Consider the following 12,907-nt stretch of genomic DNA (forward strand, 5'->3'; position numbering starts at 1 on the left):
ATACACGCGTGTATAGACGCACAATATGAATACATCCACTTATTTATAAATATGATTATATATTTATGTAGCGCACCAATACGTGCGTCTATATGCACGTCTACATGGGTGTGTAACTCTGACTATAAGCGCGCTTTTAGACGCGATACGGTAGATGCAAAAATAGACGCAGTAATAAACGCGCCCGACATTTTTTTTCACAGCTCAAATATTGCGTCTACAAGTGCGTCTATGGAGTCTTTTTGTTGTAGTGATTGTCTTTACCATGGCTATTATCCTCACTCATAGTATCTACATCACCATCATTGGCTTACATAGAATCAAGGGTCCATTTAAGCAAGCTATCCATAGTCAAAACACGAAACTTCAACCTAGAATACTCAAATAGAGTAGCTAAAAAATATCCCATAGGAGACTTGTGAAACACCTTCTTTTTTTTTGGAGCTTTAATCTTAGTATATGTAGTTACCCATATTTTCCGCATAGTATATGAGACCATATGTCTCTCGAGAAATGCAATTATTTTTCTTAATAAATATCATGAAGTATTTCATGAACCATTTGAGCTACATCTTCCTAGCTATATCAATCCTCTTCAAAACATAGACATCACATGGACCTGTAGAATCCCCAAAAGCCTAAAACATTTGATCTTCAGAACAATGCCATAATGTGGGATTCACATTCATTGATAATGCAAATATTGCGCTTATTACTACTGTTGTACTAAGCTCCATTCAGCCTACTATTCTGCCTTGAGATTGCCTCAAAATGTCCAAGCAAAACAAGGCATGCACATTGGCTACGCACTTAGTCCAAGGCAAGCATGCAAAATCATATATACCAATCTTCTCTAGCCATGCTTTATTGGTAGTATACTCAACATCAAGCACTGATGTTGAATCAACAAACAATGTTTGCATAACACTAGGGCTATTTACCTGAGGTGGAACCTTCTGATGCCATATTCCACGGTGGATTCCATGAGGTTTTTTGCTAGATTTCGTAAAACTATATTTATTTTCCGAGGCTCGTACATAATGTGGATTCCTTGTGCAAGAAGTTGACAGGGACACTTGTCCTTTTCAGGTGTCAAATTAATTTAATGTGCACGTTGTCGAAGGGTTTTCGAAAGCAAAGTCGTGTCTCCAGAAGACCTTGTTAAATTTCAAGATGGAAGATCAAGCAAATGAATGAAGTTGAATCTGCAACAGTAATTCCAGCATAATGTGCATTGAGCAAAAGAATATTTTTTTTAAACAATCATGCCTTAGTAATACTCAGTTTCAGTTCCAAACTTAATATGACTGCAATTGTCTCCTGTGATGATGATCAGTTGGGAAGATACAACTTTTAGAAACTAAATGTTCTATGACAGGCACTGAAGATGGCTTTGTTGGGTAAAACTCCCTCTTGCAAGTTCTCACTTGGTGATGTAAACAGAAAGGATACATACAAGAGTATCTCTACCAGGTGGAAAATTGCCTTCTATGTATTGGCAGTCACTGTATACATCTTATTCCTTTCCTGTATTTCCTGAGCCTCTAAGACCAAAACCTTTTGACAAAAATCGTATGTATGCAATGATCAGCACAGAATTTTCTCTCCTGCACCAGATACATAATCCCCTCCTCCCTGTACTACCGAGGAGTAGTCATATTCACTTGAGCCATACATAGAGCTTGATTCACTATTTCCTAAGGAACTTGATTAATCATAATTTGATAGGAACTGGCCTGCTGGACCATAGAACTATTTTCATAGATGCCAGTAAGAGGATAACATATACAGCCACCCTGTTTTTTAGATTAATGAAGCACCAGCTTAACCATGAATCAGTCCATTATGTCCTTTGCTATAATGCCATGTACGTTTTCAGAGAAGGCAAGAACATTTTCTTTTAAGCCATCGACAATAGCTTGACGCTGTCAAGCAATACCAAGACTAGATAGGTATCTATGTTCTTCCATCACCAACAATAACAAGCTTGAAGCTGGGACAATCAGCCTGTTGACCACATTACGTAAAGAAATCAAGAGGATGAACCTCCACTCCAATAGTGGGTTCGTATCTCTTTTCAAATTCACCAGTCAGATGCCGTTTTACAAAGGTAGTTTTCCCTTCTTATTTTCATCCTGGATTCTTGTCCATTGCCTTCCTCTGTGAATTCGCCCTTTTAAGCACGTTCATGGGTACTTCAAGTGTCCTCCTCCTCGTCACTCTGAACGCAGAGCTCGCCCCTCCAAGATTAGACGACGATCCTCTCCTTCCCACCAGAATTTTCATCTTCCCCCTTTTTGCTTTTTTCTCCTACCCAAAAAAAACATTCGATCCTCTGTTTTTTTTTCTTCAAGATCCTCCCACAATAGCCTCAGAAAAGCGGCTTTCTCCCAAATTTTTACATGCCTTTGTAATCTTGTTTTCTTGGTATCTTAACACGTGGTTCAAAATTGATAAGCCTTTCGAAATAAACATGTATAGAGCTCTTATCTAACATTTTGAAGGTGAGCCAAATTTCTCTTGCAATGTGCCTACCAGCGAGAGAAATGTGCTAAAGTTGGTTATCTTTTACTGCCATTTGCCTGTTGGCAAGGTGCCACTGTTATTTCCAGGACTTTGTTCTTCGCATCTAAAAGTCTGCAACACTGCCTCCTTGGAACAGAGAACCAATGATCATTTAGTGGCTTGGCTGAAACTTGAACATGCTCTACTTCCTCGAGAGGAAGAACTCTGGAGAAGCAAAAAAACCTCATTTTCCTCTCGTCAATGCTTGTATCCCGCTTATACCTACTCACAACCACCTCATTCTCTCCCATGACTATGTCTTCCAAGAAGAAAACAAATGGCCTGTTGCAGATTGACCTCAAGGACCTTCTTATGTCCACGTCAAAATCAGTTCCACTCTCTCTTGAATTCCAAGCCTTGAAGGTGATTTCTGGTCTTTGTAAATCCCTTGGAAGAAGGATGTAAGGATAGACTTGGACAGCATACCCTAGTGAGATTGAAATAGACAGTTTCTGAGCTCGGTTGTAGCAGATGCATTGTTGCAAGAAGTTGCTTGGTTCCGTCCGCATAGCTTTAGTAAGATGTTGCATAGCACCCAAGACATCAAACTTGGGGAAAACATAATCCACCTCATCCAGATGGTGAATAGATAAGAAAGGAGCAGTTGGATGGGCTGATAGTAACCCGAAAGGATTACCATGTACATCAAACTGATGAAAGCCAGGTTCTTTTGTCAGTGGTACACCTAGCTCCGTGATGCAAGCATGTAGTCGGTCATTGCTCCCGAACAGAAAAGGATATCTTAAAGCATTCATCCAGCATTTTGGATACGGTCTATGCGAGCGGGTAGCTGATAGCTATACCCTCGAATGGCTCTCTGATGGATTGCCTATGTAGTACATCTCCCAAAGCTCCTATGAGCTGTTGATCAAAACCTCCTCGTCTAGGTTGACTGACCACTTGGCAAGACATGCCAACTAGAGCATTACAGATAAGTTCCTCTTACTCCAAACCCTCTTCACTATACTACCCACGCATAACAAAAGTATAAACACAACAACTAAATATGTACAAAGTATCAAATGTCACACACACAACATCTGGGTGGATTTTACACCTCGAATGCGCAGCAATACGACATCCACCCCCTCTAATCCTGCGCATCCTCCGGATGGGCCAACTACCCATGATCATCATCATCAAGATCCACAAAGAGATCAATCTCTTCATTGTGCATTTCCGGTATATCAACAAGATTATTTGTCATATCATCTATCTCTTCCATTGAAGTTTCTTCTCGTTGCTCTTCTCTTGCAAATTCTTCCAATGCATAATCTTCATCATCTCTTTTCTTGAAAATCTTGATTCTTTTTCCAGCAATAGGCACTCTAAGCACTGTACCATCCAATTCTGTCAACTCATATGTTGCATTATCAAAGACATGTCTGACTATGTACGACCCAAACCATCTTTTCACCATCTTCCGAAGTGCAGTATGCTGATTTTGAAGGCTGCTATCAAAGACTAATACCCAATCTCCCTCTTCTATTGCTCTAGGCCGCAAGCGATGCCTGCTGTCAAACCTGTCCTTATTTCTTAGTCTAGCAACCTTCAACCTATCAATAGCTAGCTGAATATCCTCTGGTCTTCTCTCCAACTGCCGAATCCGAAGAGTTAAGAGCTCTTCTCTCGTCAAATCCTCCTGCCAAGGTGAAACTGACCAAGTCAAAGCACAAGTCTCAGTCGGCATAACTGGTTTCTGACCATACATCAACTATGCAGGCATATATCCTGTGGTAACACTATGAGTCATAGGATCAGCCCACAAAGAAAATGGTAGAATTCTCGGCCATTCTCCAATCCGTCCTCTACATGCTTTGGCTAATGCTTTCACTATCGGCGGATGCCCTCTTTCACTCTTCCCATTTCCTTCTGGATTGTATGCTGTGGTTAGAGCCAACTTGATTCCTAATTGAGAGAAAAACTCTCTAGCTTCATCTACATCCAATTCACCGCAATCCGCAGTGTTCTTACCCACACAGCCATACCTGCAGAAAATTTCTTCCAATAAGAACTTACACACTGCACTAGTGGTCTTCGTTCTCAAAGATCTACCCTCAACATGATTGGTAAGATCCTCTCTAGCCAAAAAAATATATTTCATTTGCCATAGACCCATAGGCATAGTAACCAAGTCAACTACCCACTTATAATGAATGCATAGTGGATAGGTCGGATGAAGCTCATCTCGATGACACACTACTGAATACATCTGGCAGTCTCTGCAAGTCTCTACAAAGTGAGAAACATCTTTATACATGCCTTTCCACCAATATTTCTCCTTGATTTTCTCATAAGTAGCCCACACTCCTCTATGACCAACCCAAGGACTCTCATGAAACTCCCTCATCACCTGTAACTGTGTCTCTCTATCGCAGACAACCCGCAAAGGTAATCCACCTCTTTTCTTCAGATGCTTCCAAAGAAATCCATCCTTAAGAAAATAACTATAGGCTTTCCTTCTGATCTTCTTGAACTCTTCATCTATCCATTCATCTCTTTTGCTTAGTGTACTAAGGTACTTGCCAATCTGCAACCAATCTCCAACATAGAGTTTTTCTATGAAAGCCACAATATCATAGACATGAGAAACATGATCAACCATAGTGGCTGAAATTTTTGCATCATCCTCTTCTGCAAGTAGTATTTCCTCATCATCATATCTGGCTCTAGACAACATATCTACCACTGGATTATCCTTCCCTGCTATGTGTTTAAATTCCGGATTTAATGACTTGATATATGCAATCCATCTCAACATAGCTATATCCAGAGTAGAGCAACTCGTAATCATACCAATCAATGGCAAGCAATCTATCTCTACCACAATTGAAGCTCCAATAAAGTACTCCTTGTCACATTTGAGAGCTGTAACAATCCCCAGTAACTCCCTCTTGATTTGCGGATATCTCCTCTGTCTCTCGTTTAGGACTTTTGCCCCAAACCGAATAGCATACCTGTTTCCATCTGCATCATCTTGACTCACAGCCCAACCTATGCCAATTGGACTAGTGTCAACTGTCAATACAATAGGCCTTCCGCAATTATAATCCGCTTTCCTGAGAGTAGGAGCAATCTATAATAACTTCTTCAATTTCTGCATGGCTCTAGTGTGGCTCTCATCCCAATAGAATTTTTGCCCCTTTCGAAGCAGCTGATATAAACAATCTGCTATGTGTGCAAAATGAGGTATCCAAATCATATAAAACACACAAGCTCCAATGAATCTCCGAACCTCTGAAGTGGTAGAACAATACTCCGTAATCTTGCCTATAGCATCCACCTTATCAGGTGAGGGTTTCCTGCCATAATACCCACACATATGTCCAACAATGACAACCTCATTCACTCCAAAAACAGATTTTTGCCCTGATAGTGTCAAGTTCACTTCTTCTAACCTGGCCAAAATATTCTCACAAGCTGAAATATGATCAGCCACAAAGTATCTGCATCCCTACTCATTTAGATTCTCATTCTTCTCTTCTTCTGCACACCCCTTAATGGGCACATCATCCAAGAAAGGCATAGTAAGATGAGGTATGTAATCACGAAGGACCTTATGCATGGCATTCATCATATGCGCAACAGAATTAGTGGCACCTTGAGGCAAGGTACACATCCTGACAAGCCCAATAGGAGTTCTCATGGTGGTTATGTCCCTGCTTTCCAAAGCCAGCTGAAAATGATCATATCCCGAATACAAATCACCTAAAGAATAGATGGCACATCCAGCAAATGCTTTTGCAAACTCATCCACAACTGGACCTATACCAACATTCCTAATAGTAACTCTATTTACTGGCTGCATGTCCTATATAAATCGGAGAGTACCATTCTTCTTTGGAACCGTAAACCACCTGTTTGAGTATGGTGCAGATGAAGGCTCAAGAACTCCCATCCTGATTTTCTCATTCAACAAATCAATCAGCTTTGGCAGGTGTGCCTTAGGCACTGGAATAGGTCGGAGGTTCCATGGAATATGAGGAATAGTAAAGATCACCATAGCAGCAACAATATCTGGATTCACACATCCAATCTCATGTGGGAAAAAAGCAAACCCCCTTCCATGTCGCTCAAGCATCTCCTGAAAGCATTGCTTCTCTGTGGGTAGCAAGAAATCACCATTTTCAATTTTCAATTCAGCAGGAGTCTCTGTTGAAAATTTATGGCCTATATGCTTCAGATTTCTCAAAATTGGCTGTTTGGCAGCCCTCTCTATTTGCTGATCACTGTCAGGTAGAAGTGGTACAGCTATCAACTTTACCTTCTTATCCACAGTCTTGTATTTTGTGTCAACGCTGGCTTCATTATGCTCTTCTACATTACTCAAATCTTGCTGTAAATCAGCAATTTTGCACTCCAATGGCTGAATATCCTCAGCCCTCCGCTCTATGGACTGCATAGGAACAGCCCTAAACTCTGGATGCTGAAATATTTCAGCAGTAAACTCTGTTGGCTAAAAAGTTTCAGCCCTCTGTGTCTCTGTAAGCTGATCATTATCAGCTGGAAACTCTGTTTACTGAATTTCTTCAGCACTCAACACTTTTTGTTGAGTCATCTCAGCCTCTAACTCAATCTGTGACACAAAATCTGCAATTTCATGAAACATGTCCAGGGTTTGCACTAATACATTACTGTGACAACTCTGCATATCAATTTTCAGCATATTTTCCATATCTGTCATCGTATCTGCACAAATCATACTGTCATACATCCCATCTATATGCTCATCATCCTCTAAAATTCCTGCATTTTTCAAAATTTTCTCCTTCGTGCATATGTACTGCTTGGCAGCTCTAGGCAACTTAGAAGTCTTCTGATAGCTCATCGAACTGTTTGTTGAAATCCCAACAAAACCGGAGGAGAAAACACTGCTGCCAGGAGGCGAGAACTCCAATATCCTCTGCTCTGTACCACCGTCGTCTCGCGAAATCGCGGTACCTAATGAAAACCCGAATCCCTTACAGTGGGCAAAGGTGCATCTCTGAGAGTATCTCTGTTTCTAACATGGTTCACACACACAGTCATAAACTGAACTGCTCTCATACCATCTTTACTGTGCATCTCTGAGAGTATCTCTGTGATGAATGGCTGTTCAAGAATTATGGGATAAGAGCATGAATCTTGCACAAAGGAATGGAAAACCTCCTCTACATCTCCAATAGAAACCCTCACACTGGGACAAGCAGCATACAAATCACTTGCAGTGTTGTTGGCGGCTCTCATACGCCATCCATGCTCTACATCCATAGGCCATCTGTTACTCTCATAAACTCCACAGACTATGAGATTAATCTCTGAACCATGATCCACCAAAGCAACATAAGGCACATGTTTCTCTCCAATTTTTACCATCGTCTCTATAGTTGCCCTAGCCCAATGACTCCGCAAAAAGTGACTACGCGGTATCAAGACATGCTCATCAATTTCAGCATAATGCATAGGCTGAACCCTCTTCTCTATCTGTGGAAAAATAGAAGCATTCTCAACCATAACGTCATCCTCATCCTCATCCAACTCCCCAATCAAAACTTCCTATGTATCAGTAGTAGGCAATGCATGTCCTTTCCTCTTCAGGACCTCTTGAAACTCATCTTGAAACTCTCTTTTCGAGATGCCCAAAACCTCAGAAATAGTGAAAGTCACCTCACTGCCAAGTATCTTGTCATTAAATATTTTCTTCATGTCCGTTGATGTCTCAATATCGGACATCAATCTAAACCCTGGCTACTTTCTCTCTCTAGGCTCTTGCCTCTTTTCTCTCTTTTGAGCATCTTCCATCTGTCGTTCTCACCCTAGTCTCAAAGACGGTCCTGCAGTAGGTGGAGTAACAAACTCACCCCCTCTAGTCTTCTTAGCTGCATTTGGATTTTCTTCATCCCTCTTACGCTTCTCCTCAACAAGTTCATCTTCTCCTTGAGACTTAGCCAAGTAGGCATAAATAGAGTACCTGTCAACAGGGAATCCCAACTTGTCTCAGATCTGATGCTAGAGCCTGCACTAGTCAAAACAGTTTGCTGAATTTTTCCCTTGTTTGCAGTCTCCATAGCGTAAGTCCATAGTGCTGACTGATTCTCTGATCCCTTCTCAATCTGGACTCCATATGCAGAAGCATCTCCTCTAGCTGTCACATAAGAAGTACGTGCAGCCATGTCATCCACTAACTTCTTCATTCCGCCTTTCCCAAAGTTGGTAGCAAGCGAAGCTCCTGTTTCAGTCAACCAAATCTTACCATCTTGTCCCCAAAATACCAAATTCTTCCTCCTTGCATCCTGAAAAGATTCACAATCCTTGCAATGCTGATGGTCTGTACTATCACACCAAATACATCTCTAATCTCTCCTAGGTGCACTAGGAGCACTCCTAAGTGCAATAGGAGCACTAGAAGAAATAGTAGGCGCAGTCGAAGCAAACTGCTCTTTCAATTTTCCCACCAACTCCGCTTTAACTAACTCCAGTGTCAAATCCGTTATGCCTTTGATTATGTCATAAAGAGAGGTAGGCAACAACGGAGTGGATGGTTTTGGAGCAGAAGGAGTCGGCATCGGTCTTGGAGTAGGAGGAATAGGAGGAGTAGAAACAGTAGGCACTGGCATAGGCCAAGAAGCTGGCTGAGGAGAAGAAAAAATAACAGGGATAGAAGCAGGCATAGGAGCAGAAGACGGCGTCAGTGTCATAGATCCATTCTATAGATGGGTCTTCCATATCCTCCTCTTGGTCAAAGTCGAGACTGCATCCTGGGCATCTTGCCAATCCATTTTAAGTCCCATAGGCTTTGTGCGATCCTCAAGAAGCTCTCCCAATTCTTCCTGAAGAGCAGGTTTTGCAGCTTGCAAGAAAAACTCAACTTTTTCAACATCCAATGCTCTTTGTTCAATGGCATCAAGCTGACTATACCTTTCTTCAAATTCTCGTATCAACTCTGAAGCAGCTAGACCTTTGTTTGGCATGTAGACCCACTCTCAGAATGACCGCGGTGTAGCAATCCCAAAGTCCTCAAGGAAATACTCTTCTTTCAGAGCCTTCTTAAAATCTTGCCAATGCGAATTTTGAATAAAAAGATCAGTCACCTTTGCCCTCAAGGCGAGTGTGACAAGACGAAGGAAATACTTACTCATAAGTCCAGCTGGAACTCCAAAAAATCCCATCTTAATCTCATATGTCTTCAAATATGCTGAAACATTACGGCCATCAAATAGCTTCTTCTCATTCTCAACTACTTCAATCGCCTTAGTCGCGCTGATTCCATTCTCCTGCTCCGAATATAGTTGCCTTTGCTGAGACAACTGTTGTTGATGCAATTGCTGTTGCTGCTGCATGTACAATTGTGTCTGCTGATTTTGAAGCTACATATACATGGACATATTATGCAAAATCTGCTTTAGATCATCTGTTGAAGTACTTGATGCAGCAGTCATTGATGGAGCTGAAGTAGAGGACGCAGCTGGAATTGTAGAAGAGGCTGAAATGGATGCTGACGTATCTCCCATCCTGAAATTTCTGCGACGCTTTCACGTCGCGTTCACCAAAGATGTCGAAGGGTTTTCGAAAGCAAAATCATGTCTCCAGAAGACCTTGTTAAATTTCAAGATGGAAGATCAATGAAGTTGAATCTGCAACAGTAATTCCAGCATAATGTGCATTGAGCAAAAGAATATATTTTTTTAACAATCATGCCTCAACAATACTCAATTTCAGTTCCAAACTTGATATGACTGCAATTGTCTCCTATGATGATGATCAGTTGGGAAGATACAACTTTTAGAAACTAAATGTTCTATGACAGGAAAGCACTGAAGATGGCTTTGTTGGGTAAAACTCCCTCTTGCAAGTTCTCACTTGGTGATGTAAACAGAAAGGATGCATACAAGAGTATCTCTACGAGGTGGAAAATTGCCTTCTATGTATTGGCAGTCACTGTATACATCTTATTCCTTTCCTGTATTTCCTGAGCCTCTTAGACCAAAACCTTTTGACAAAAATCGTATGTATGCAGTGATCAGCACAGAATTTTCTCTCCTGCACCAGATACATAATCCCCTCCTCCCTGTAGTACCGAGGAGTAGTCATATTCACTTGAGCCATACATAGAGCTTGATTCATTGTTTTCTAAGGAACTTGACTAATCATAATTCGATAGGAACTGGCCTGCTGGACCATAGAACTATTTTCATAGATGCCAGTAAGAGGATACCATATACAGCCACCCTGTTTTTTAGATTAATGAAACACTAGCTTGACCTTGAATCAGTCCATTACGTCCTTTGCTATAATGCTAGGCACGATTTCAGAGAAGGCAAGAACATTTTCTTTTAAGCCATCGATAATAGCTTGACGCTGTTGAGCAATACCAAGACCAAATAGGTATCTATGTTCTTCCATCACCAACAATAACAAGCTTGAAGCTGGGACAATCAGCCTGTTGACCACAGTTCGTAAAGAAATCAAGAGGATGAACCTCCACTCCAATAGTGGGTTCGTATCTCTTTTCAAATTTACCAGTCAGATGCCGTTTTACAAAGGTAGTTTTCCCTTCTTATTTTCATCCTGGATTCTTGTCCATTGCCTTCACTCTGTGAATTCGCCCTTTTAAGCACGTTCATGGGTGCTTCAGGTGTCCTCCTCCTCGTCACTCTGAACGCAGAGCTCGCCCCTCCAAGACCAGACGACGATCCTCTCCTTCCCACCAGAATTTTCATCTTCCCCCTTTTTGCTTTTTTCTCCTACCCAGAAAAAACATTCGATCCTCTGTTTTTTTTCTTCAAGATCCTCCCACAATAGCCTCAGAAAAGCGGCCTTCTCCCAAATTTTTACATGCCTTTGTAATCTTGTTTTCTTGGTATCTTAACACGTGGTTCAAAATTGATAAGCCTTTCGAAATAAACATGTATAGAGCTCTTATCTAACATTTTGAAGGTGAGCCAAATTTCTCTTGCAATGTGCCTACCAGGGAGAGAATTGTGCTAAAGCTGGTTATCTTTTACTGCCATTTGCCTATTGGAAAGGTGCCACTCTTATTTCCAGGACATTGTTCTTCACATCTAAAAGTCTGCAACACTGCCTCCTTGGAATAGAGAACCAATGATCATTTAGTGGCTTGGCTGAAACTTGAACATGCTCCACTTCCTCGAGAGGAAGAACTATGGAGAAGCCAAAAAACCTCATTTTCCTCTCATCAATGCTTGTATGCCGCTTATACCTACTCACAACCACCTCATTCTCTCCCATGACTATGTCTTCCAAGAAGAAAACAAATGGCCTGTTGTAGATTGACCTCAAGGGCCTTCTTGTGTCCACGTCAAAATCAGTTCCACTATCTCTTGAATTCCAAGCCTTGAAGGTGATTTCTGGTCTTTATAAATCCCTTGGAAGAAGGATGTAAGGATAGACTTGGACAGCATACCCTAGTGATATTGAAATAGACAGTTTCTGAGCTCGGTTGTAATAGTAGATGCATTGTTGCAAGAAGTTGCTTGGTTCTGTCCGCATAGCTTTAGTAAGATGTTGCATAGCACCCAAGACATCAAACTTGGGGAAAACAGGATCCACCTCATCCAGATGGTGAATAGATAAGAAAGGAGCAGTTGGATGGGCTGACAGTAACCCGAAAGGATTACCCTGTACATCAAACTGATGAAAGCCAGGTTCTTTCGTCAGTGGTACACCTAGCTCCGTGATGCAAGCATGTAGTCGGTCATCGCTCCCGAACAGAAAAGCATATCTTTCCTAGCATTCATCCAGCATTTTGGATAAGGTCTGATAGCTATACCCCCCAATGGCTCTTTGATGGATTGCCTATGTAGTACATCTCCCAAAGCTCCTGTGAGCTGTTGATCAAAACCTCCTCATCTAGGTTGACTGACCACTTTGCAAGACATGCCAACTAGAGCATTACAGATAAGTTCCTCTTGCTCCAAACCCTCTTCACTATACTGCCCATGTAGAACAAAAGTATAAACACAACAACTAAATATGTACAAAGTATCAAATGTCACACACACAACATTTGGGTGGATTTCACACCTCGAATGCGCAGCAATATGATAATGTGAGTGATTCCACATCGGGTGAATTCACAAAATACATATTAAATTAATGGGCATTTATGAGTTTAGAGTGCACTCATGGTAAATTAAGGTTACGACAGAGTTCCAACGTACTTATTTATTTTGTAGCTGAAGACTGCTAGATATTCACTTTTGTGGATTTTTTTTTAAATTTCCTAACAATTGTGAATGCTTCAGTTGATGTGTAGAGCAGACAGTAGTGGAGTTGGTAAGCACCAGGCGATGACGTGTATTCACATTACCTAGAAGAATTTTTATTTTTATGGGTGCATGTC

General features: G+C 41.3%; 1 pseudogene; it reads right to left on the reverse strand.

Moving 5' to 3' along the window:
- Positions 1–2,561: 2,561 nt before the first annotated feature.
- LOC148011168 (uncharacterized) lies at positions 2,562–11,264 on the reverse strand (annotated as a pseudogene).
- Positions 11,265–12,907: the final 1,643 nt, after the last annotated feature.

Source organism: Lygodium microphyllum, chromosome 28, assembly GCF_053477565.2.
Source record: "Lygodium microphyllum isolate KBCC chromosome 28, Lygodium_microphyllum_v1.1.10, whole genome shotgun sequence".
NCBI classification, from domain to species: domain Eukaryota; kingdom Viridiplantae; phylum Streptophyta; class Polypodiopsida; order Schizaeales; family Lygodiaceae; genus Lygodium; species Lygodium microphyllum.